This window comes from Tamandua tetradactyla, chromosome X (assembly GCF_023851605.1).
Source record: "Tamandua tetradactyla isolate mTamTet1 chromosome X, mTamTet1.pri, whole genome shotgun sequence".
NCBI lineage: Eukaryota > Metazoa > Chordata > Mammalia > Pilosa > Myrmecophagidae > Tamandua > Tamandua tetradactyla.
The window spans coordinates 64,927,773-64,952,805 of record NC_135353.1 but is presented as its reverse complement, the minus strand read 5'-3'; the positions used below and the strand labels follow the sequence as shown (position 1 = coordinate 64,952,805).

General features: G+C 40.8%; 2 pseudogenes; both read left to right on the top strand.

Annotated features, from left to right (window-relative positions):
• The first annotated feature begins 16,704 nt into the window (after positions 1-16,704).
• On the top strand, positions 16,705-18,420 carry LOC143671359 (coactosin-like protein pseudogene; annotated as a pseudogene).
• A 345-nt stretch (positions 18,421-18,765) lies between these two features.
• On the top strand, positions 18,766-19,675 carry LOC143671860 (G protein pathway suppressor 2 pseudogene; annotated as a pseudogene).
• The last annotated feature ends 5,358 nt before the right edge of the window (positions 19,676-25,033 follow it).

The window sequence follows — 25,033 nt, the reverse complement described above, 5'->3', positions numbered from 1 at the left end:
AGGTAAGATATCAGTGTGGGAACTGCTGTCACTGAGCTGGAATCCTTAAACACAATGGGGATGACTGGATCCTGAGTTGGCAGAAGCCAAGTGGCAGCACTTAATTGCCAAAGACAGAGTGGATGTGGCTCTTATAATACACAGTAAACTCAAAGGAGGCATCAAAACTATGTGACATGCAGAGATTTGTGGCATTGGCTAGTAAATCATGGGGTACCTAGAAATACAATAGAAGGGCAGTCTACTAAATTTGTGTTTGAGCAATATAAACAAAAGAGCTCTAGGTCAAGTGAACAGAAGTCTAACCTGAATTACAAAAGCACAGAGTCATGGCACCTTACTCAATTTCCAGACTTGAGACAGTTTACAGACCCAGAGTCCCTTGAATGAAGGGGAGGCCAGGTTTCTATGGGGGAGAACAACACCTACATGGTCTCTTTGGATTTTGGCAACAACATGTTTCTCATTTGGGTGTGCTACTCTGACCCATTTATTGAGTGAACAGAAAAGCTGCTAATTTTGAGTGGGGACCTGAACAAGAGAAGGCTCTGAGACAGGTCTAGGCTGCTGTACAAGCTGCTTTGCCACTTGGACCATATGATCCAGGAGATCCAATGGTTCTGGAAGTGTCAATGGCACATAGAAATGCTGTTTGGAGCCTTTGAAAGCCTATAGGAGAATTACAATGCAGACCCTTAGGGTTTTGGAGCAAAGCCTTACCATCTGCTGCAGATAACTACTCTCTATTTGAAAAATAGCTTTTGGCCTGCTTCTGGGCCTTAGTAGAGACTGAACGCTTAACCATGGGCCACCAAGTTACCATGAGACCTGAGTTGCCTATCATGAGCTGGGTGTTGTCTGACCCACTAAGCCATAAAGTTGGGCATGCAGAGCAGCACTCTATTATAAAATGGAAACGGTATACAAGATAGGACCAGAGCAGGTCCGGAAGGCACAAGTAAGTTACATGAGAAAGTGGCCCAAATACCCATGGTCTCCACTCCTGCCACATTATATTGTCTTTCCCAGACCAGAGCTATGGCTTCTTGGGGAGTTCCTTACAGTGAATTGACTGAAGAAGAGAAAACTCGGGCCTGGTTCACAGATGGTTCAGCATGATATGCATGTACCACCCAAAAGTGAACTGCTGCAGCACTACACTCCCTTTCTGCGGTGTCCTTGAAGGACAGTGGTGAGGGGAAATCCTCCCAGCAGGCAGAACTTCAAGCAGTGTTCATTTTGTTTGGAAAGAGAATTGGCCAGAGGTGCATTTGTATACTGACTCATTGGCTGTTGGTAATGATTTGACTGGATGGTCAGGGATTTGTAAAGGACAGAATTGGAGAATTGGTAACAAAGAGGTCTGGGGAAGAGGTCTGTGGATAGATCTTTCTGAGTGGGATAAAAACATGAACATATTTATCTCCCATATGAATGCGCATCAGAGGGTGACTTCAGCAGAGGTTTTAATAATTAAGTGGATAAGATGACCCGTTTTGTGGATACCAGTCTGCCTCTTTCCCCAGCAACTCCTGTCATTGCTCAATGGACTCATGAAAAAAGTGGTCATGGTGGTAGGAATGGAGGTTATGCATGGGCTCAGCAACAAATGAACTTCACATACCATTGGCTTATGTCCACAGCAACAGAACTAGGCACACTCACCTGGCCAAGTTGACACCTGAACCTAACTACCACAACAGCAAATGAAGTGAGGGAATGGGCACATGCTCATGGAATTCTCTGGTCTTACCGTGTTCTCCATCATCCAGAAGTAGGTGGATTGACAGAATGGTGGAATGCCCTTTTGAAAACTCAGTTATGGTGCCAACTAGGTGGCAATACGTTGAAGGGCTGGGGTAATGTTCTCCGGGAAGCTGTGCATGCCCTGAGCTCTGCTGGTCTACAGGTTTTAATTCCAAAAGGGGGAGTGCTTCCACCAGGAGAAACAACAATGATTCCATTGAACTGAAATCTAAGACTCCACCTGGTCACTTTGGGCTACTCATGCCCCTGGATCAACAAGCCAAGAAGAGGATTACATAAGCACCGTCTGACAAATGTAAACATTTCCATGAGTGTCCTGAAGGAAAATCTTATTTCCTATAGCCATAGACTTGACATCTCTGAAAATCAGAATCAGAATGTTATTGTTAGAGTAGCATCTTTACAACATAAACTGAAATCTCAATCATGCATGGTGTCTGCCGTTAAAGTGAGGGCATTGATTGGAAAGGAATGGGACCCTGAAAAATGGGATGGTGACATATGGATTGATAGTGATGTCAGTGGTGAGGTTGAAACCCTAGGTCGTACTGTGTCTTCTCTAGATAACCCTGTTATAGTCTGCCCTAAAGACATAGCTGCCCCAACTTCATCTTGCCTTGAGGAGTTAACCTTCCAACCTCCACCTGAAAGTATTAGCCCTAGAGTGATTAATCCCGTTCCACCAGATGAAACTCAAATGAATGCCCATGGTCTCCACTCCTGCCACATTATTGTCTCTTTTCCAAACAAGAGACATGCGTTTTGGAGTGTTCCTTACAGTGAATTGATTGAGGAAGAGAAAACTTGGGCCTATTTTACAGACGGTTCAGCACGATATGCAGATATCACCCAAAAGTGGACAGCTGCACACTACAACCCCTTTCTGGGACGTTCTTGAAGGACAGTGGTGAGGGGAAATCCTCCCAGTGGGCAGAACTTTGAGCAGTGCACCTTGTTGTTCATTTTGCTTGGAAGGAGTACTGGCCAGAGGTGCATTTGTATACTGACTCATGGGCTGTTGCTAATGGTTTGGCTGGATGGTCAGGGACTTGGAAAGACCATAATTGGAAAATTGGTGACAAAGAGGTCTGGGGAATAAGTATGTGGATAGACCTTTCTGAGTGGGCTAAAACCATGAACATATTTGTGTCCATTGTGAATGTGTACCAGAGGGTGACTTCAGCAAAGGAATGTTTTAATAATCAAGTGGATAATATGACCCGTACTCTGGATACCAGCCAGCCCCTTTCCCCAGCAACTCCTGTCATTGCCCAATGGGCTCATGAACAAAGTGGTCATGGTGGTTGGGATGGAGGCTACGCATCGGCTCAGCAACATGGACTTCCACTCACCAAGGCTGACCTGGCTACAGCCACTGCTGAGTGCCCAATCTGCCAGCAGCAGAGACCCACACTCAGGCCCTGATATGGCACCATTCCCTAAAGAGACCAGCTGGCTACATGGTGGCAGGTTGATTACATTGGACCACTCCCTTCATGGAAGGGGCAGTGATTTGTTCTAACTGGAATAGACACATACCTCAGATATGGGTTTGCCTTCCCCGTACACAATGCTTCTGCAAAAACTACCATCCATGGATTTATGAAATGCCTCATCCACTGTGATGGTATTCCACACAGCATTGCTTCTGATCAAGGGACCCATTTCATAGCAAATGAAGTGTGGAAATGAGCATGTGCTCGTGCAATTCTCTGGCCTTACCATGTTTCCCATCATCCAGAAGCAGCTGGATTGATAGAAAAGTGGAATGGCCTTTTGAAAACTCAATTATGGTGCCAACTAGGTGGCAATACCTTGAAGGGCTGGAGTAATGTTCTCCAGGAAGCTGGGTATGGCCTGAGCTCTGCTGGTCTACAGATTTTAGTTCCAAAAGGGCGAATGCTTCCACCAGGAGAAACAACAATGATTCCATTGAACTGGAATCTAAGACTGCCACCTGGTCACTTTGGGCTACTCATGCCCCTGGATCAACAAGCCAAGAAGGGGATTACATTATTGGCTGGGGTGATTGACCCAGACTATCAGGGGGAAATAGGACTGCAACTACACAATGGAGGCAAAGAAGAGTTTTCCTGGAATATAGGGGATCCCCTGGGGGTTCTTTTAGTACTACCATGCCCTGTGATTAAAATCAATGGAAAACTGCAACAACCCAACCCAAGCAGGACTACCAATGGCTCTGAAGCTTCAGGAATGAAGGTTTGGGTCATCCCACCAGGCAAAAAACCACAGCCAGCTGAAGTGCTTGCTCAGGGTAACAGGAACATGGAATGGGTAGTGGAAGAAGTTAGTGATAAATATGAACTATGACCACGTGATCAGTTACAGAAATGAGGACTGTAATGCTGTTTTGTTCATGCTATATTATTTAACTTGTAAAATATCAAGTTTAAGAATGAATATTACCCAGGACTTGCACCCTGTTCTGGAGAGATTTAATGTGTTTCCAGTTATATGCAGGACAGTTGAGTATTGTTAGGTGAAAGAGAAAATGTATGTTTTGTTGTTTTCTATTTAGAAATTAGGTATGGTTAAGGTGATGTGTATAGTTGCCAAGTTGACAAGGGTCTGTCATGGCCAGGTTCATGTGCCAACTTGGCCAGGTGATGTCTGGTTGGGCAAGTGCTGGCCTATCTGTTGCTATGAGGACATTTCCTGGAATTAAATCATGATCACATTGGCTGCATCCACAGCTGATTCCATTTGTAATCAGCCAAGGGGAGTGTCTTCTACAGTGAGTGATGCTTAATCTAATCACTGGAAGCCTTTTAAGGAAGATTCAGAAGAGACAGGCTCTCTTCCTGCTTTGACTGGCGAGCCTCTCCTGTGGAGTTCATCCAGATCCTCCATCAGCTTCACAGCCTGCTTTACATATTTTGGACTCTACATTCCATGGTTACATGAGACATTTTTATAAATTTTATATTTACAAATATTTCCCGTTGATTCTGTTTTTCTACTGAACCCTAACTAATACAATTAATAAAGTACCAGTGGCAGACAGAATTCAAATTGAGTTAAAAGGCTACTCTGGAGCTTCAGGTAGACCTTGCTACCTATCACAACCTGCCATCCCCCAACCAGGATCATTCCAGCCAATCCTAAAGAAAGTTTAAGGCAATATATAAGATTCCACAAGTGTTCTAGGCACTAGAATAACCTGCCAGAAACTACAACCTCCAGGTGAGTCCCTGGTCCAGATAAGTCCTGAAATCTAGCTCAGCCTCTCCAGAAGATCAGTTAGTTCCATCTCCCTACCCCATATTAGTGACAGACCATTCTTAATATCAAAAATTTATAATTGCCATAGCCCAAACAACCCCAAGGAAAGGTATGGAAAGATCAAGGTGATGATGGAAGCATACATAGAAGATAAGAGTTAACAAATAAATATGAATGCCAATTCATTAAACTGATAGCCCTTTTAGTCTGGTATTTTAGAGCAGCTAGAAGTAAAAACCTAAAATTGTGAAATTGTAACCCATGCCAAAGTCTGAAATACATTCTACAACCAATTGTGGTGCTGTGCTTTGAAATTTATCCCTTTTTGTATATATGTTATTTTTTCACAAAAAAGAAGGAAAAATGCCGATTGCTATGATAAAAAAGTATTTAAGTCCTCTAGCCTCCTATATTCTGGAGAAGCTAGAAGGAAAAATATGAAAGGATCATATGGTAGCCCACAACAAACTCTGGGATCTGTTCTGTGGCCACTGTTGAAGAGTGCTTTGAAAACTATTGATTTTTTATTTGTTTGTTTTGTATATATGTTATACTCTGCAATAAAAAAAAGTTAAGAAAAAGTATTGGCAAAGTCCCCTGACGGAGGGAGAAAGAATATGGAACTATTAAACCTTGCCATGAGGGAATCCCCTGATACTGTGTCAAACTTTAGGGATATCCAAATCAATAGGCTGTGCCCTCAAGCATGAGGCCTACTCTTGTGAAGCTTATGTAGGCAGCATAAAAGCTTAGACTACATATAGGCATGCCTAAGAATTACTTCTGGAGGACCTCTATTGTTGCTCAGATGTGGCCTCAGTCTCTCTAAGCCCAACTCTGCAAGTGAAATCATTGCCCTCCCCTCTACATGGGATATGACATCCAGGGGTGAGAGTCCCCCTGGCTATGTGGTAGATGACTTCCAGGGATGAATCCAGACCTGGCACCATGGGATCAACAATTCCATCCCGACCAAAAGGAGGAAAAGAAGTGTAATTAATAAAGTATCAATGGCAGAGAGAATTCGAATTGAGTTGAGAGGCTACTTTAGAGGTTGCTCTATTTATGCAAGCTTCAGGGAGACCTTGCTACCTATCATAACCTGCCAACCCTCAACCAGGACCACTCCAGCCAATCCTAAAGAACACCTAGGGCAATATATAAGATTCCACAAGGGTTCCAGGCATTAGAGAAACTTTCCAGAAACCTACAACCTCCAAATGGGTCCCTGGTCCAGATAAGGCCTGAAACCTATCCCGGCCTCTCCAGAACATCAGATAGTTCCATCTCTCTACCTCATATCAGTGACCGATCCTTCCAATATCAGACATTTAGAATTGCCATAGCCCAAACACCCTTAAAGAGAGCTATGGAAACATCAAAGGTGATGGTGGAACTATACATAAATGATAGGACTTAATGAAATGAATATGAATGCTGAATCATTAACTTGATGTCTCTTTTAGTCTCCAGTATTTTTGAGGAGCTAGAAGTAAAAACCTAAAATTGTGAAATTATAACCCACGTCAAAGTCTGAAATATGTTCTACAACTAATTGTGGTGCTGTGCTTTGAAATTTATTCCTTTTTTGTATACATGTTATTTTTTCACAAAAAAGAAGGAAAAAAGTCCATTGTGATGATAAAAAAGTATTTAAGCCCTCTAGCATCCTATATTCTGGAGCCACTAGAAGGAAAAATAGTAGAGGATCATATGGTAGCCCATGACAAACTCTGGGATCTGTCCTGTGACCACTTGCTGAAAGTGCTTTAAAAGCTATTGCTTTTTTATTTCTTTGTTTTGTATATAAGCTATACTATACAATTTTTTTAAAGTTAATAAAAAATAACCGAAGAGAACCAAGAAGTTGAAGATTACAAAAAGTGAAATGAAAAATTAAAGGAAGGTTTCAGATCAGAGCTGGCAAAAGAAAGAATCAGCATACTCAAGGACAAGACAATTGAAATGATTCAGGCTAAGGAACAGAAAGAAAAAATAATTATAAACAGTGAAAACAGCCTAAGAAAGATTTGCGTGTGCAAATACACTCATTATGAAAATCCTAGAAGGAGAAGAAATAAAGAAAGGGGCAGGAAAGAATATTCAAAGAAATAGTGACAGAGAACTTCCTAAATTTACACAAAATTGTGAATATGCACATCCAAGAAGCCCAGAAACAACAAGCAGAATAAACATGAAGGAAATTACACCCCATCATGTATTGATCACACTATAGAATGCAAAGGAGGAAAAGGTACTGAAAGCTGCAAGAGAAAACCAATGTGAAATGAATAAGGGACTCCCAATTACATGGAATGTTTATATCTCTTCAGAAAGTATGGAAGCAGGAAGGTAGTGGATTGAAATCCATAAAGTACTGAGGGAGTTAATCACCACCAGATCTGCCCTACAAGTGATATTAAAGGGAGTTCTCCAGAGTGAAAGGAAAGGACACTATTCAGTGGTTCAAAGTGGCACAAAGTATAAATACCTCCAGTAAAGGTAATGATTTGGTTGATTATAAATGCCAGTATTATATATTATATTGTATTGCATTGTATTGTATGTTACACCACTTCATACTCCCTACAAGTGCTATAGTGCAATTATGAAAAGTAATGATAAATCTATGTTTTGGGCATGCAAGTACAAAGATATAAATGGTAACAATTAGAAGAAAAAGAGGTGGGGGTATGTAGGGGTATAGGAAAAGTTTACATGTATGCCATTGAAGTCAAATTGGTATCAAACTGAATAGGATTAATACATATATAAAAGATGTTAAATTTTAACCCCATGGTAACTAAGGAAAATATATGAAAAATATATCAAGTTAGAAAAGAGAAGGCACTCAATATGGTGCAACACAAAAAAATCAAATAAATATTAAAGGAAGCATTAATGGAAAAACGGAAGAACAAAAAATGGTAAAAGACCCACAAAAGCTAAATAACAACATGGCAGAAGAAAGTCCTGCATTATCAACATTGACTCTAAATGTAAATGGACTAAACTCTTCAGGCAAAAGACAGAGATTGGCAGAATGGATTAAAAACCATAACCAAACTATATGCTTTCTGCAAGAGGCTCATCTTAAATTCAAAGAAAAAAGCAGATTGAAAGTAAAAGGATGAAAAAAAAATGTATCATGTAAGTAGTAACCAAAAGAGAACTGAGGTAGTTATACTAATATCAGATAAAATAGGTTCCAAGTAAATAAAAGTTTATGAGGGACAAAGTCAGTCATTATGTATTGATAAAGGTGTCAATTCAACAAAACGATGTGATAATTATAAATATATATGCACCTAACAGCAGAGCCCCAAAATATATGAAGCAAGTACTGACAGATTTAAAGAAAGAAATTGACAATTCTACATTAATAGTAGATATTAATACAACACATTGAAAAATGGATAGAACATCTAGTAAGAAGATCAATAAAGAAATGCAGGATTTGAATGATACTTTAAACCAAGTAGACTTGATAGACATATATAGAACAGTCATCAACAACAAAAAGAATGCACATTCTTCTTGAGTGCACATAGATCATTCTCCAGGCTAGACCACAATTAGGTCATGAAATTAGTTGCACTAAATTTAAAAATATTGAAATCATAGTGTTTATCTTTTCCACAGGCAAAAGAATGTAGCAAGTAATCAATAACAGAGGACGAAATGGAAAATTCAAAAATATGTGAAAATTAAACATACAATTAAGCAACCAATCAGTTAAAGCAGAAAACACAAGGGAAATTAGGAAATATCTTGATGCTAATGAAAATGAAAGACAGCACACTAAAACTTATAGGATGCAGCAAAAACAGTGCTGAGGAGGAAATTTATAGCTCTAAATTCTTACCTTAGAAAAGAAGAAAGATTTCAAATCAAATCCTCCCAATCAAATCCTCCTCTCAAAACTGGAAGTACTAGAAAAAGAAGAGCAAACTAAACCCAAAGCAAGCAAAAGAAAGGAAATAGCAAAGATTACAGTGGAGTTATATTAAATTGAGGACAAAAAACCAATAGAGAGAATCAACAAGACCAAAAGTTGGTTCTTTGAAAAGATCAATAAAATTGACAAATCTTTAGTTAGACTGACAGAAAAAAAGAGAAAGAATGCAAAAAACAAAAATCAGAATTCAGAAGGGGTATTACTACTGAGACTGCTTAAATAAAAAGGAGTATACAATGATACTATGAACAACAGTACACCAATAAAGTAGAAAACTTGGATTAAATGGATGAATTATTAGGAAAACACAAAAATACCTACATTGACTCAAGAAGAAATAGAAGTTTTCAACAAACGAATCACTAGTAGAGAGATGTAATTAATAAACAAAAACCTCCAAAAGATAAAATTCCGGGACCAGATGACTTCACAGGGGAATTCTACCAAGTGTTCCAAGAAGACTTATCTCCAATTTTGCTCAAACTCTTCCAAAAAATTGAAAAGGAGGGAACAATCCCTAATTTATCCTACAAGCCCAACATCATGCTCATACCAAAAGCAGATAAAGCTACTAGAAGATTCTGGATCTTTGAATAGATACTTTGAATAGACTGTATGGGGCACAAAGATACAAAAAAAATTTAGACAGAAAAAAGTGAAGCAGCAGTCAGAGCTCTTCTGAGTTTATAGGGTGGAACAACTGCCTGAAACAACATTACAGTAATTTCACTGGAAATAAATACACAGTATTGTATTTTTAAAATATCTTTACTGAGAAATCGCATACATTCAGTATAGACATGGTATACAATCAATGGCTCACAATAACAACACGTAGTTGTGTATTCATCACCATGACCACTTTTAGAACATTCACATCACTCCAGAAAAAGAAATAAAAAGAAAAAAGAAAAAACCCATACATCCCATAGCCCTCATCCCCACCTTTCATTGACCACTAGTATTTCAATTTACCCAAATTTTTATGCTTTATCTTCCCCTATTATTTATTTAAGTTTCATCCTTATTTTTTTTACTTAACTGTCAATACTCTGGAAAAAAGGAGCATCAAACACAAGATTTTCCCAATCACACAGTTACATAGTTAAAGCTATATTGTTATACAATCATATTAAAGAATCAAGGCTACTGGGACACAGCTCAACAGTTTCAGGTACTTCCCTCCAGCCACTCCAATACACCATAAACGCAAAAGAGATATCTATATAATGCATAAAAATAACTTTCAGGATAACCCATCAACTCCATTTGAAATCTCAGCCATTAAAACTTTATTTTGTTAAATTTCTCTCATCCCCCTTTGGTCAAGTAGGCTTTCTCAATCCTATGATGCTGGGTCTTGGCTCATCCCAGGAGCTCTGTCCAATTTTTCCAGTGAGATTTACACCTGGGAGTCATGATTCACATGGGGGGGGAGGGCAATGTGTTCACCTACCGAGTTGGCTTAGAGAGAAACACCACATCTGAGCAACAAAAGAGGTTGTCTTGGGGTTGACTTTTAAGTATAATTATAGATAGGTTTAGCTTCTTCTTTGTAGGAATAAGTTTCATAGGGGTAAAACCTCAAGATTGATTGGATAGTGAGTGGCGATGCTCCCATTTCCACCCCTTAATTCCTGGACCAATGAATCCTGACTATGGAAGAATCAACACCATACAGTAGGTGCTGATTCAGGAGCATGCCTCCTGGAGAGCATCATCCCAGCCCTACAAGGTATTGCCAACTAGTTGGTGCACCACAATTGAGTTTTCAAAATGTCATTCCACCATTCTATCAATCCAGCTTCCTCTGGATGATGGGGAACATGGTAAGACTAGAGAATTCCCTGAGCATGTGCCCATTCACACACTTCATTTTCTGTGAAGTGGGTTCCTTGATCAGAAGCAATGCTGCATGGAATACCATGATGATGGATAAGGCATTCTGTAAGCTCATGGATGGTAGTTTTGGCAGAAGCATTGCATGCAGGGAAAGCAATCCCATTTCCAGAGTATGTGTCTATTCCGTTAGAACAAATCACTGCCCCTTCCATGATGGAAGTGGTCCAATGTAATCAACCTGCCACCATGTAGCCAGCTGACCACCTTGGGAAATGGTGCCATATCAAGGGCTGAGTGTGGGTCTCTGCTGCTGGCAGTTGGGGCACTCAGCAGTGGCTGTAGCTAGGTCAGCCTTAGTGAGTGGAAGTCCATGTTGCAGAGCCCATGCATAACCTCCATCCCTACAACCATGACCACTTTGTTCATGAGCCCATTGGGCAATGATAAGAGTTGCTGGGGAAAGGGGCTGGCTGATATCCACAGAACAGGTCATCTTATCCACTTGATTATTAAAACCTTCCTCTGCTCAAGTCATCCTCCGATGTGCATTCACATAGGACACAAATATGTTCATGTTTTTAGCCCAGTCAGAAATGTATATCCACATACTTCTTCCCCAGGCCTCTTTGTCACCAATTTTCCAATTATGGTCTTTCCAAGTCCCTGACCATCCAGCCAAACCATTAGCAACAGCCCATGAGTCAGTATACAAATGCACCTCTGGCCAGTTTTCCTTCCAAGCAAAATGAACAACCAGGTGCCCTGCTCAAAGTTCTGCCCACTGGGAGGATTTCCCCTCACCACTGTCCTTCAAGGACACCCCAGAAAGGGGTTGTAATGCTGCAGCTGTCCATTTTCAGGTGGTACCTGCATATCGTGCTGAACCATCTGTAAACCAGGCCCAAGTTTTCTCTTCCTCAGTCATTTCACTGTAAGGAACTCCCCAAGAGGCCATAGCTCTGGTCTGGGAAAGAGAAGGTAATGTGGCAGGAGTGGAAACCATGGACATTTGTGCCACTTCTTCATGTAACTTACTTGTGCCTTCAGGCCCTGCTCTGGCTCTATCTCGTATATACCATTTCCATTTTACAATAGAGTGCTGCTGTGCATGCCCAACTTTATGGCTTGGTGGGTCAGACAACACCCAACTCATGATAGGCAACTCAGGTCTCATGGTAACTTGGTGGCCCATGGTTAAGCGTTCAGTCTCTACTAAGGCCCAGTAGCAGGCCAAAAGCTGTTTCTCAAAAGGAGAGTAGTTATCTGCAGCAGATGGTAAGGCTTTGCTCCAAAATCCTAAGGGTTTGCATTGTAATTCTCCTGTAGTGGTCTGCCAAAGGCTCCAGAGAGTATCTCTATTTGCCACTGACACTTCCAGCACCATTGGATCTGCTGGAGCATATGGGCCAAGTGGCAGAGCAGCTTGTACAGCAGCCTGGACCTGTTGCAGAGCCTCCTCTTGTTCAGGTCTCTGCTCAAAATTAGCAGCTTTTCTGGTCACTCGATATATGGGCTGGAATAGCACACCCAAATGAGGAATATGTTGTTGCCAAAATTCAAAGAGACAAAGTAGGTGTTGTGCCTCTTTTTTGGTCACAGGAGGGGCCAATTGCAGCAACTTATCTTTCACCTTAGAAGGGTTATTTTATTGACTCATGGTATTGTGGCCAGAAGAAGTCCAAAATGAAGATACATGCTGACATTCTTTCTCCCTGAAGACTGTAGCATTCTTGTACTGGCTGTTAGCATTCCGGGGGTTCTTTGGCTTGTATATCTGCATGCCATCATGAATTAGTTAGAGTTCTCTAGAGAAACTGAATTAGCAGGAAATATCTGTAAATATAAACTTTATAGAAGTGTCTCACGTAACCATGCAGATATAGAGTCCAAGGTCTGTAGGGCAGGCCATGAGCTGGCAGCTCCAATGAATGTCCTCAACGAACTCTCTGGAGAGGCTGGCTGGGTGAAGCAGGAAGAGTGATTGGTTCTTCTGAATCTTCCTTAAAAACCTTAGAGTGATTAGATTAAGTGTCACTCATTGCAGAAGACACTCCCCTTAGCTGATTGCAAACTCATGGACTGAAGTCCATGAAATTGTCCCCAGAGCAATAAACAGGCCAGCACTTGCCCGACCAGACATCTGGGCACCACCACTTGGCTAAGTTGAACATGACCATGACAGTACACTTAGACCACCTTCATCCATGTCAAATCATGAACACTGCCATTACAAACAGCAATGTTGAAATGTCCATTTGTGTCCCCACTCTTGGTTCCTCCAGATATATACCTAGCAATGGGGTTGCAGGATCATTTGGCAGCCCCAGCCCTAGCCTCCTGTGAAACCACCATGCTGCCCTCCAGAGGGGCTTCACCTCTCAGCATTCCTACCAACAGTGAATAGGTACATCTTTTTCTCCACATTTTCTCTAGTGCTTGTTTCTGTTTACTTTTAAAAAGATTTATTTGCACATCATACAATCCAATCTGAGTAAATAGACATGCTTTTGCCACCATAATCTATATGAAGGCATTTCCTTTTCTTCCACAAAGAATCCATACCTCTCCTCATACCCCTGGCTTATGGACATTTAGTTCTGGCATCATTCCTTTCTTACATTCAGAAGAAGCATATTAAAATGTCACTGATAACTATAGACCCTAGCTTGCATTGACTGTATTTTTTCCTGTATTCCATCCATTTTCAATATCTTGCAATATTTGCATTCATTTGTTCCCCCTCTTGCAAGAATGTTTATATTTGTACATTTAATCACCATCATTGCCCACTCTAGGCATTCCTAAGTTATACCATCTCAGTCTTTCTCTTTTATCTTTCCTTCTACTTTCATATGTGCCCCAGCCCTTCTCCCTCAACCATAATCACATTCAGCTTCATTCACTGTACTTGTATTGATGTGCTATCCATTTCTGAATTTTTATAATCAGTCTTGTTGCACAATCTGTATTCCTTCAGCACCAAATGCCCAATCTCTACCCTATATCTATCTCCTGATAACCTGTTTTCTTAACTTTAATGCTCAAAATTCACTCATTAATGTTAGTTCATATTTTGAATAAGCAGCTATGATGTTAGTTTAAAATACAAAAACTGTAAAATTTTATTTTGCCTTAATTTATTCTTCCTTTCTTCATAGATTCAAGTTTCCAATCTATATCATTGTCCTTTCTGAAGAACTTCCTTTAATATTTCTTTCAGCATAGGTCTACTGGTGATGAATTCTCTCAGTTTTCTGTTTGTCTGAGAAAGTCTTTCTTTCTTTTCACTTTTGAAGGATACTTTCATTGGGTATAGAATTCTAAGTTGGTGAATTTTTTTCTTTCAACATTTTAAATATCTTACTTCACTCTCTTTTTGTTTGCATCATTTTTATGAGAAGTCCAATGTAATTCTTGTCCTTATTTTTCCAAGATTTTGCCCTTTCTGTCTTATTTCAATATTTTTGCTTTGTTTCTGGTTTTCTGCACTTTGAATATGATATGGTGAGAGGTATGTATTTTTATATTCATCCTGCTTGGTCTTCTCTGAGCTTCCTGGATATGTGGCTTAGTGTCTGTCACTAATTTTGAAAAGATCTCAGCCATTATTTCTTCAAATATTTCTTCTGTTTTGTGATGGTTTGAAAGTGTTGTGTACCCCAGAAAAGCCATATCTTTTAATCCTGATTCAGTATTATAGGGTACAAACATTGATTGGATTGTTTCCATGGGGATGTTACACATGAAAATGTTGGTGTGGCTTTTTTATTAGATTACTTCCAAGGAGATGTGGCACACCCAATTGTGGGTGTGGCCTTCTGATTTGATGAAGATGTGACTCCACCTATTCAAGATGGGTCCTGATGAGTTTACTGGAGTCCTTTAAAAGGGGAAACATTTTGGAGGAAGCTTAGATGCTTGGAGAACAGTTGCTTCAAAGCTGATAGAGACACAGACATTTGGAGATGCTTAGCATGCTGACAGAGAGAGAAGACACCTAGACATGGACATTTGCACATGCAGAGACCAACAGACATTTCCAAGTGCTGTCCCATGAGATGCTAAGCAAGCCAGAACCCAGAATTGTGTCCCAGAGGATCTAAGTGAAGGCCTACAGACATTTAGAGAGGAAACCACTGGCATCAGAAGCTGGAAGCAACAGAACGAGGATCAAGGACCAGCAGATGCCAGCCATCTGCCTTCACATGTGATAGACATTGGCCTTTCTTGAGTCAAGGTATCTTTTCTGGATGCCTTAGTTTGGACACTTTTATGGCCTCACAACAGTAAACTTGTAACTTAATAAATGCCCTTTTAAACAGCCATTCCATTTCTGGTATATTGCACCCCAGCAGCATTTAATAAACTAATACATGCTCCTTTCTCTCTTTTTTTCTCTTTAATTGTATTACACTTTTTTTGTCATTGTCCAACAGGACTTGGATGTTCTTTTCTCTTTTTTCCATTCTTCTTTTCTCTTTCCTTTTGGTTTGAGAAGTGTCTATTGTTATATCTGCAATCTCACTGATTCTTTCTTTGGCCTGTTAGGTGTGATAGGAAGGCTATAAGGGGCTAAAGTTGGCTAATTTCCATTCTCCCAGGTAAATAAGGCTCTGGTAAAGTCTTTTCCCATGGTGAGCAGGCCTTGGTTAACAGGAAATTTTGAATGTATTTCAAAATGGTTACTTTCCCTGCCCACCCCCACCCAGATGGAAATGAGAGGGTATTTCTTACATCTTCACCTTCAGAACCTGGTGGGGTTCCTGGAGATAAAACCCATGAAACTGTGGGTAACACCCATAAGATTGGGATCCCACGAGTTTTTCATTTTCAAGCTAATCCACACTCAGTCTACAGCGATTCAACAAAATTTACCAATTAAGTGTTTCTACCAGTTTATGGTTCCAACAGCTTCTGCACTGGTTATTACCTCAGCTGTGATTCTTTGTATTAACCTGTCTCTCCTGGGGTGTCACAGGTGTGGCAGTTTGCCCTAAACATCAATTCTTTAATGGGTCTAAAAATGTTAGTGATTTTCATTTGCTCTCCTTTTTTTTTCTTATTGTAAGGATGGGAGAGATCATCTCCAAGATATTTACAGTCAGAGCTGAAAAGAGAAGTTCTAAATGAATTATATTTCTATGTCATTTTGTGTTATCAACTTCCAGTAGAGGAGCCCAAATGAATTATATTTCTATGTCATTTTGTGTTATCAGCTTCCAGTAGAGGAGCCCAAATGCTAAATATTCTTTTAAGGAGAAATTATCCTGAAATTTTGAAATACTGATTTAAAATATGGTTAATTTCACAATAACCATAATTTAAACCAATACTTTCATACTTGTTTTAGGTAGTATCAAATCTCTTGTATATTTCACAGACACTGTTTTCCTTCTTTCCTTCCTTCCTTCTGTTCATTCATTCATTCTTAGAAAAGAGTACAATGCATGATATATTTATTTTTCAAATAAAAGTTTTAAAAATTATTCTTCCTATTGTCACAAATACTTCTTATAAAATATTCTCAAAATAAAAAAAGTTGCAGAGTCTACGAATTTTCCATTTTCTGGACCTTGTTATATGTTACATGTTGACCACAACTCTACAGTAGTTACTTGGTAGAAAAACAACGTTCCTCTAAGGCAGAAAAGACAGCTGGAAAGTAAAGGATGGACAGAATCAACTTGCTTTTCATTTTTATTTATTTTAATTGTTTTTAATTTAGTTGATCAGCTTGATCACCCAAGACTTAATTTTAGATATCAAGACTTTATATTTTTACATTTCTGTGTACCCCCAAATAATATGAGATTTACGGAGAGGCCGCCACGCCCGGACCCCGCCGCCCGCTGTCGCTGTCGCTGTCGCCGCCGCCCCGCCCGCCCGCGCGCCGCGCTTCTGACCCCTGCGGCCGGCCCGGGGCGCGCTCGGTCCGCGGCAATGGCCACGAGGATCGACAAGGAGGCCTGCCGCGCGGCGTACAACCTGGTGCGCGACGACGGCTCGGCGGTCATCTGGGTGACTTTTAAGTACGACGGCCCCACCATCGTGCCCGGGGAGCAGGGAGCGGAGTATCAGGACTTCCTCCAGCAGTGCACCGATGACGTCCGGCTATTCGCCTTTGTGCGCTTTACCACGGGGGACACCATGAGCAAGAGGTCCAAGTTCGCCCTCATCACGTGGATCGGCGAGGACGTCAGCGGGCTGCAGCGAGCCAAAATGGGAACGGACAAGACCCTGGTGAAGGAGGTCGTCCAGAATTTCGCTAAAGAGTTTGTGATCAGCGACCGAAAGGAGCTGGAGGAAGATTTCATCAAGAACGAGCTGAAGAAGGCGGGAGGAGCTGACTATGATGCGCAGGCGGAGTAGCCCCGGCCCCCCTGCCCCCGCCACGGCATCGCTGCCCCCGGGGGATGGCCCGGCTGACCTCAGCTACCAGCCGCCCGCCCGCCAGGGAGAGGAGGAGCCACGAGAAGCATCAGCCGCCACCCCAGCCTGCAGCCCTGCCCCGAGCTTGCATCCCCGCCCCCTGCCCCGCCCCCTCACCCACCTGCTCTGTCTCATGAAGCTCATGGAATGTCTTTCTTTTCTTTTCTTCCCTCTTTTTTTTGTTCTAAAGAAAAAAATGTGTTTTGATGCCAAGGTCACATATGTCATCAAGTTTGAGGTGCCCCCCACAGTCACCCCTTTTCCTGGCCTCTCACACTTGCTGCAGCATGTCTACTCTGACCACCAGGACCCCGGGCTGCCTCTGCAGCTGGGGCCAGGGCTACCACCTTGTTTTTGGGTTGTGCCCTCCCATTTACCACTGAGATCGCTGAGCCGCGAGCTTTGCCCGTCCAGTTCCACTTTTGTTAGAACAGACTGCTCACACATGTATCCCTTGGTCAGGCTCAGACCTGCTGAAATTTGCTCCTGGGTCCCTTGGCCCCACCCCAATCAGAGCTGCCTAAGCTACACATCCAACTGAGGCTGCATTGCTTGACAGTCAGAAGTTTGGGTCTGGCTTGGACCAATTCAGAAGAGAGAAAACTTGCCTTTAAACTTGCCTGGCAATGGCTTTGCCACATGGTATGGCGTCGCCCGTTCCCACCCTTTGGGTGGAAGGATAGTATGGAGAGAGGAGCAAAGGTCTGAATCCCAGAAGTTGATGGGAGGGGATCTCAGATTCATTGCAGGGGCTCCCAAAGCAACGAGGATTTTGGGGACAGAGGCCCAGGGAGGAGAATGGGAATTTAAGTAGAACTGAGAACTGATTTCTTACTTTCTGAAAGGTCCTCTGCAAAGGAGTAGGGTGGCTGGGGCCGGAGAGCCTGCTCCGTTACCTCTGCTGTGCTGTGAGCGGAACTCCTGGCACTCAAGGGAACCTGAATGCCTGTGGTTTTATCCCAAGCTCTCCACCACAAATGCAAGGATTTTTTAATATATATATATAAAGAAAGATGTGATTGGCTTGATTTTTTCATGAGCATATTTTATATGATTATTTTTCTTTTATTCCTGGCTCGTTTCATTTGGGGGAGGAAATCTGTACTGTACTGGGGTGGTGACGAACATCTGCACTCAAACAGTTTACAGAAATAAATTGGTTTTTTGGTTGTTTTTAAAAAAAAAAATATGAGATTTACGAGTTTGTGTAAATAAACTTCCAGCACTATTCTTGCCCCCCCCCCAAGATAATCAAAACCTCTGTGATTGGGGAAGGCATGTGCCTGGGGCTGGTAAGGAAGGGGGCGGGGAGCCCCGAGGCTGGAGGGCCCGCCCACCCAATGGGAGTCCTGGCTGCATGCTGGCCAGAGTGGCAGATGCCCAGGGACACATAACCTGGTGCATTGACTTCCACATTGGCCATATGTGGTCTTCCTTGAATGCCCGCCTCCCCGCAGGCCCAGTCCAATGTCTGGCATTCAGTGCCGAAGTCAGGTACCCACACCCAGAGTGACCCAGACTGCACCATGCTGGTGCTCCTGGAGTGTCCCCAGCTTTCCAACATCAAGGCACTGCACCAGCACATCATTATGGAGCTGGAGTGCAGGAGGAGGAAGAGGTGGACAAGATGATAGAACAGAAGATGAAGGAAGAACAGGAGGGGAAGAAGAAAAAGGAGATAGAAGAGAGAATGTCACTAGAGGAGATCAAGGAACAAAGTCTGAGGTTGCAGGGGAATCTTCTGGCTCTTCCTGCTTTTCCTGCAGCTCGAGAAAGTTTTACAAGAAAAACAGAGGCGAAAAGAGCAGACTGACTGTTGACCACTCTGACATCAGTTGCATACCAGAAAAGGCTGACACAAGAACTCACCTACTCAGCATTGAGAGGAGACCTGGAGGACGCAACCACCTGGACACCCTCATGGAAGCTGACAGAGCCAAACAGATGTTCAGACCCCAAGTGCTTATGACTGGGCACTATGTGGGCTCAACAGCTGCTTCTGCAGGGACCCCAGTGCCTATGGGACTGCTCAACTCACACCTCATTATGGGCGCACACAGCCAGCTGACAGTCTTAGACAGCAGCTCAGAGCACCTTCAGCGTTTCCTGCAGTGTAGTACTTGTCTCAGCCACAGCCACAGCCCTATGCCATGCAGGCCGCTTTCAGCCCACCCAGAAAGGGTTCCTCCAGCCTGGTGGGTCCCTGTCCTTGCAAAAACAGGTGGAACATGCTAACCAGTAAACTTGATTCTCTGACTTCTCCCTGTGTCCATGCATCCCTAGGTGTTCTACCCCGCCCTTGGACACCTTGTCTCCCCCCAGCTCCCTGTGCAGATGCAACCATTTGGAAAATCGGGCTTTGTAGTGACCATCCAGCCTGGTCCTCGGCTCACCTTCATCCAGTACAGCCAGAACCTGTGATTCTACCACATGTGATTATCAGGTTATACCTTCAACTTAACCCCCTGATGCCAAAGGTGAAGGCTCCCTCTCCATGTGTCCCAGGCCAATAAAATCTACTTACCACTGAAAAAAAAAAAAAACCAGACAAACAAAAACCTCTGATTATGACTTTTGCACATTGCTTAACCAGGATTCCTAAATTGGAGGGGAAGCCATGTTACCTGTGAATTTTCAGGTCATAGTAATAGATGTCCTTCCACATCACCTGGACACTGTGAAGAACTAGTGTTACTAGAAACTTCACAAAGAGGGACTGTTTTGTTGTTTTTGCCAGCATGGTTGTAGTTCCAGCAGTTGAGAGAGGTATTTTAGTGCTTCTTCTCTGAGGATGGACTTTGGCAGGTTAGTGTACATTGATGATATTAATTTAGTGTATATTGTGCTTGGAACAGGGGAGAATTGACCCAACTTATACACTAAGTAGATGAAATACTGTCACAGTTTGGGCTAGGGTGGTGGAAAGAGAGATGGCAAGAAGTAGTGGACTTAAGAGATGTTTTAGAGCTGTGACTGATGTGACTAGCCAACATGAGAGGTACAAGAGAGCTCAAGGCTTGAACAGCTTGATGGTTCTTTGGCCATTGACAAAATCAAACAGGGAACTTGTGACCTGGTTGACAGATATTTGGAGATCATAAAGAATGAGTCAAGGAGAGAAAAATAGGTAGAAAATATAAACAAAAGGCTAAAAGGCACAGACATTAGAAATGAAAAAGCCCGATATACCTCTAGTTGGAATTCTAGTAACAGAATTGGGAAAGAGACAATGTTTGAAGAAACAATGACTGACACTCAATTGCATTCTTATACATCATCATCAAATAATGTGAAAATGAAAGATTTGAAAAGATAATACTTATAAGGAGTCTAGGGATCATGAAAGAAAAACATAAACCCTACTTCTCTTAGAAAAACATTAAATAAGAAATAAGAGATTCTCTATTTAAGAGGGAAACCATTTTTTTTTTATTTGAGAAATAAAATTGTTTTCTTGCTAGATTTTGGAGGTCAAGGAAATTTCTCAAGACAATTGCATTTTAACTTTAACTTTTTTCATTCTCCCAACACAAAAGGAGGGAAAGATAAGCATTCTCCTAGTTCTACTAAAGTTTAGTTACTTCCTTATAACCCACGTTTGAACCCTTTATGATTTGTTTCAAATGCTTGTGAAGCAATGTTCAAATAAACAGAATGCTGCTTTATAAATGGTAACAGCTGATGTAAACAATTTAAAAGACACCATAAAAAGTGAAAGAGCAAGGCTCACAGACGGACTAAAGATATTCTTAAAGCATAGAAAAGATTTATAGACAAAATATAGAAAGAATGACAACAAATCAACATGACAACCCAATGGAAAAATGGGCCAAGGATATAAATTGGCACTTCACAGAGAAAGACACCCAACTGGACAAGAAGAATATGAAAAAATATTCAGCATCACTAGTAATTAGTTAAATGCATATTTAAGTGAGATGCTCGTTTTACAATCATTTCATTGAAAAAAAATCAGTGTCTGATAATATCAAACGTGGTGAGAATGTTGGGAAATAGCAACTCTTACAAACTGCTGATGATAGTGTGAATTGGTCCAACCACTTTAGAGAGTAGTTCTGAAGCACCTAAGTACTTCCTAAGGCTCAGCAATTATACTTCTATTTGTCTGGCCTGGGGAAAACAATCTATAGGATATGTAGTCTCCAGGGAGACTCCTCCTTCAAGATGTTCATTGCAGCACATTTTAAATAGCAAAAGAGATGTAAATAACACAAGTACCCATCAAACATCAGCAACAGATTGGGTAATTAATTTGTGGTATATTCATGCAATCATACTGGAGTCAAAATGGATGAACTAGATTATGTATCATAATTAATGAATTTCAGAAACATATATTAAGTGTCAAAAACAAGTTGAAAAAGGATACATATAGTATGATATCATTTAATAAAATTTTAAAACATGCAAAAAAGTATATTTTTTATGGATATATACATAGTAAGAGTATAAAACCATACATGGGAAGTACAAACAATAAATTCAGGATGATGGCTATCTTTGGGAAGGGCAGAAAGAGGAATGAATGAAACTTTAGCTATATCTATAATGTTTTATTGAGAGAGAGAGAGAGCTGAAGTAAATATAACAAAAAATCTCTCTTTATGCTTGGTTATTGGAACATGTTGTCTGCTATATTTTTATATAAAAATAAATGACTTTTAAAAAATTAAAATACTGTATTCCATTTACTAGTGAGTTTATATTGAATGAACAAGGGTAATTTCAACTTTTCCATCTAACCAGTCTCATTTTGACCTATTATTTTCACTTAATCTGCTCTCTTCCTTTCCTTGGACTTTCTACATTTCATCATCACACACTTCAAACCTTCACCCTTATTCCATCTGCTATATTTTATTTAGTCTTCTTCACTTGATGCGATAAGATTGGTTTTTCTTTTATTCTTGCACTTGAAATTCTAGGTATCAGCTAATCTATAGATTTAGATCACTTTTACCCAATCTACTTCATTTTGCCTGATTACTGAGAGATTTTTATGCTAATCAATCTATCTATACTAAATATTAATGAATTCTTACTCCATAGCAAGCACTCTGCTAGGTGCTGGAAGCCAAGGGTTTGTAGTTTGCTGAAGGCTACAGACAAGTCACCAGTCAGTTATAACTTAGTATGATCAATACTAAGATGAGGGCAGTACAAGGTACTCTGGGAGTATCTAAGGGGAAAAAACTAACCCATTTAACTAACAGATAAAGAAACTGAGACTTAGTTCAACTAAATTGTTTTCAAGATCACACAGCTCAGAAGAGTTGGAGGAAGGAACTGTAATAAAGTTTTCTAGCGTCAGATATCTCATACGTGTAACCTGCATGCTGTTACCTCCCATACATTAAAAGCCTTCCCCATTTAAAATAGCCATGCTTATTTTACAACCTTAAATTATTCTCTAAACTTACCCAAGTAGCAATACATAGGTTTCTTCTTTTTTTTTTTTTTTTTGTATGCTGCATGGCAGGGTCACATTTCATTATTTTTCCATGTGAATATCCTGTTATTGTAGCACCATTTGTTTAATTTTTTGTTTGCTTGTCTTTTGTTTGATTGGTTTATTTGTTTTTTGGGAAGTGCATGGGCAGGGAATTGAACCCAGGTCTCCCTCATGGCAGGCTAGAATTCTACTACTGAACTATCCTCTCACCCCTGTATAGGTTTCTTCTTGACTGAAACCTGTAGGCATGAGGTATTTTTCTCTTATTTTATTATGAGTAAATTCGTTGCTCTTCTCCTTGTGTGCTCAAAGGGTTTCCAAACTCCAGAACACAGAATCTAATGAAACTGTAATCTCTGCTTTATATGGCAGAGATACATTCCATGGGGTTATGATATATTAAGGGAGTATCACCAACATGGCAAATGAATTTGGATCTCAGTTCTGAGTAGTGTATATGGGATTCCCTAAGGAAAAATGGCTATTTTTGCTTTGAGAAAGCATACTTTATAACTAAATATGCATTGTGGAGGGCAGAATACATAGGGCTCTTGATAGAGAAAGGAGACTCCTGCCTGGCCATCTACTGGAGTCAATACAATCCTGTTGACCAATTGTGAGACTTAAGTTCTCACCACACCACTTCAAAACCTAGAGGTCTGGTAGCTTTCTTTCCCTATTGGCATGATCTAAATGTCAAGTCCAGATGCTAGTTATGACCTTCTGCATTTTTCTCATTCTTATTATACCAACACATACTGTTTTGGTTATTTTGCAAGATTTCTCCTTTAGTTTTACATTAAAAACATGGATCAGTAGACATGAGTTCATTAATTTTAGTTGTGTTTTCTTTTCTATATGTCACTGATGTCCAGACTCACTGGGTTATGTACAATACATGTAAGTTCTATATTATCGATATCTGTGCTCAAACTTTTATTTGGTTTAAAAAACAGTCATGCATGACTCCATCTCATCTAACATGGAAACTACAAACAAGATTCCTGAGTGGCTGATTCTGTGACAGGAGTTACATAGGAGACAGGATGGAGGGCGAGTAATGATGCAGCTGGACTGAAGTTTTAGGAAAAGGGTAAATATAGTTCAAATATTTTATTTCTGAAACACTCAGCTGAGTTTCATTTTGTATCCTGTTTGTGGACTGACTCGTTATTTGCTGGAGAAAGTGTTTCAAAGGAGTAAATGGATTCCTTAGAGTGAATAACCAGAAGACTAAACACTTGCCATGTGGAGCATGGTTCTCTGTAATGATCATTTGATTGAAAACAAGGAACCATGGCTCAACCAAGATAGCTCTGGAAGGAAAATGACTGGCTGTAAGGATACATGAGGAGTTAGTATTCAATCCTTATTGGGTGAGCCCTGGGGTTCATATCACTGAAATTCCTGCTATTAAGTTCCCTAAAGTTCTCTTGGACCAAAATCTGTTCATCAGTGGACCTACAACACTTCCTTAAGAATCTGTCTCAAATGCGCTTTTGTGAGCTTCTACCACAGCTAGCCTTCTGTTCACAAAGGGAACCAATATTTATGTGGGAACTGGCTCTGATATAAAAGCCAGCACCATTGTGCAGCACCTTGGAAGGAAGCAGAGCAAGGTTTCCAGAGGAACTGTCTCCATCCAGTGTCTGAACCCCAACCAATAACATCCAGTCTAAGATGATCAGGGGAGACTGAAGATTAAAAGACAGGCACCCATGGAGATGGTTTGGGGAAGAAGGTGGAAACAGGAACTTTGTTTTCCAATCGTGGCTCATCTTAACCTTTTTTGAATCAACCTTATCATGGACATAATAAAAATAATGGTAGTACTTTTTCATGGGTACTAAAAGAGAAAGCACATTTTCCACCATCTGGAACATAAAAAGTAACCAGAACTGGTGGGATATCACTGATGCTTTTGCACAATAGCCCACAAAATCAAAGGACACTTTACAGATCAAGATTGTCAACTTCCTCTTCTTCCCTTCCCCTTCATATCTTCAGGAATCTGTTTAAAATTCAATCACTTATGTTCATCTAATTTTAAGTCATTTTCCATTATTACTTCCTACCTGGGTCTTCCAGTTTTGTAGAATTGAAGGTGTTCACTAGCTTCTCCTCAACAAAACATGAAGCCTACTGGAAGGCTGTGTGTGCATAGTCTTTAAATCTTCTATAGATGAGCTGAGCCCAGTGAAAACAGCTTATGAAGGTGGCTAGTTTGTGACAGAAAACAGTTGCTTTAGCAATGCGGTATCTTTTCTTTTTGTTATGCCAATATCTTAGTAACTTTCACAGACAATACCCATAATTAATGA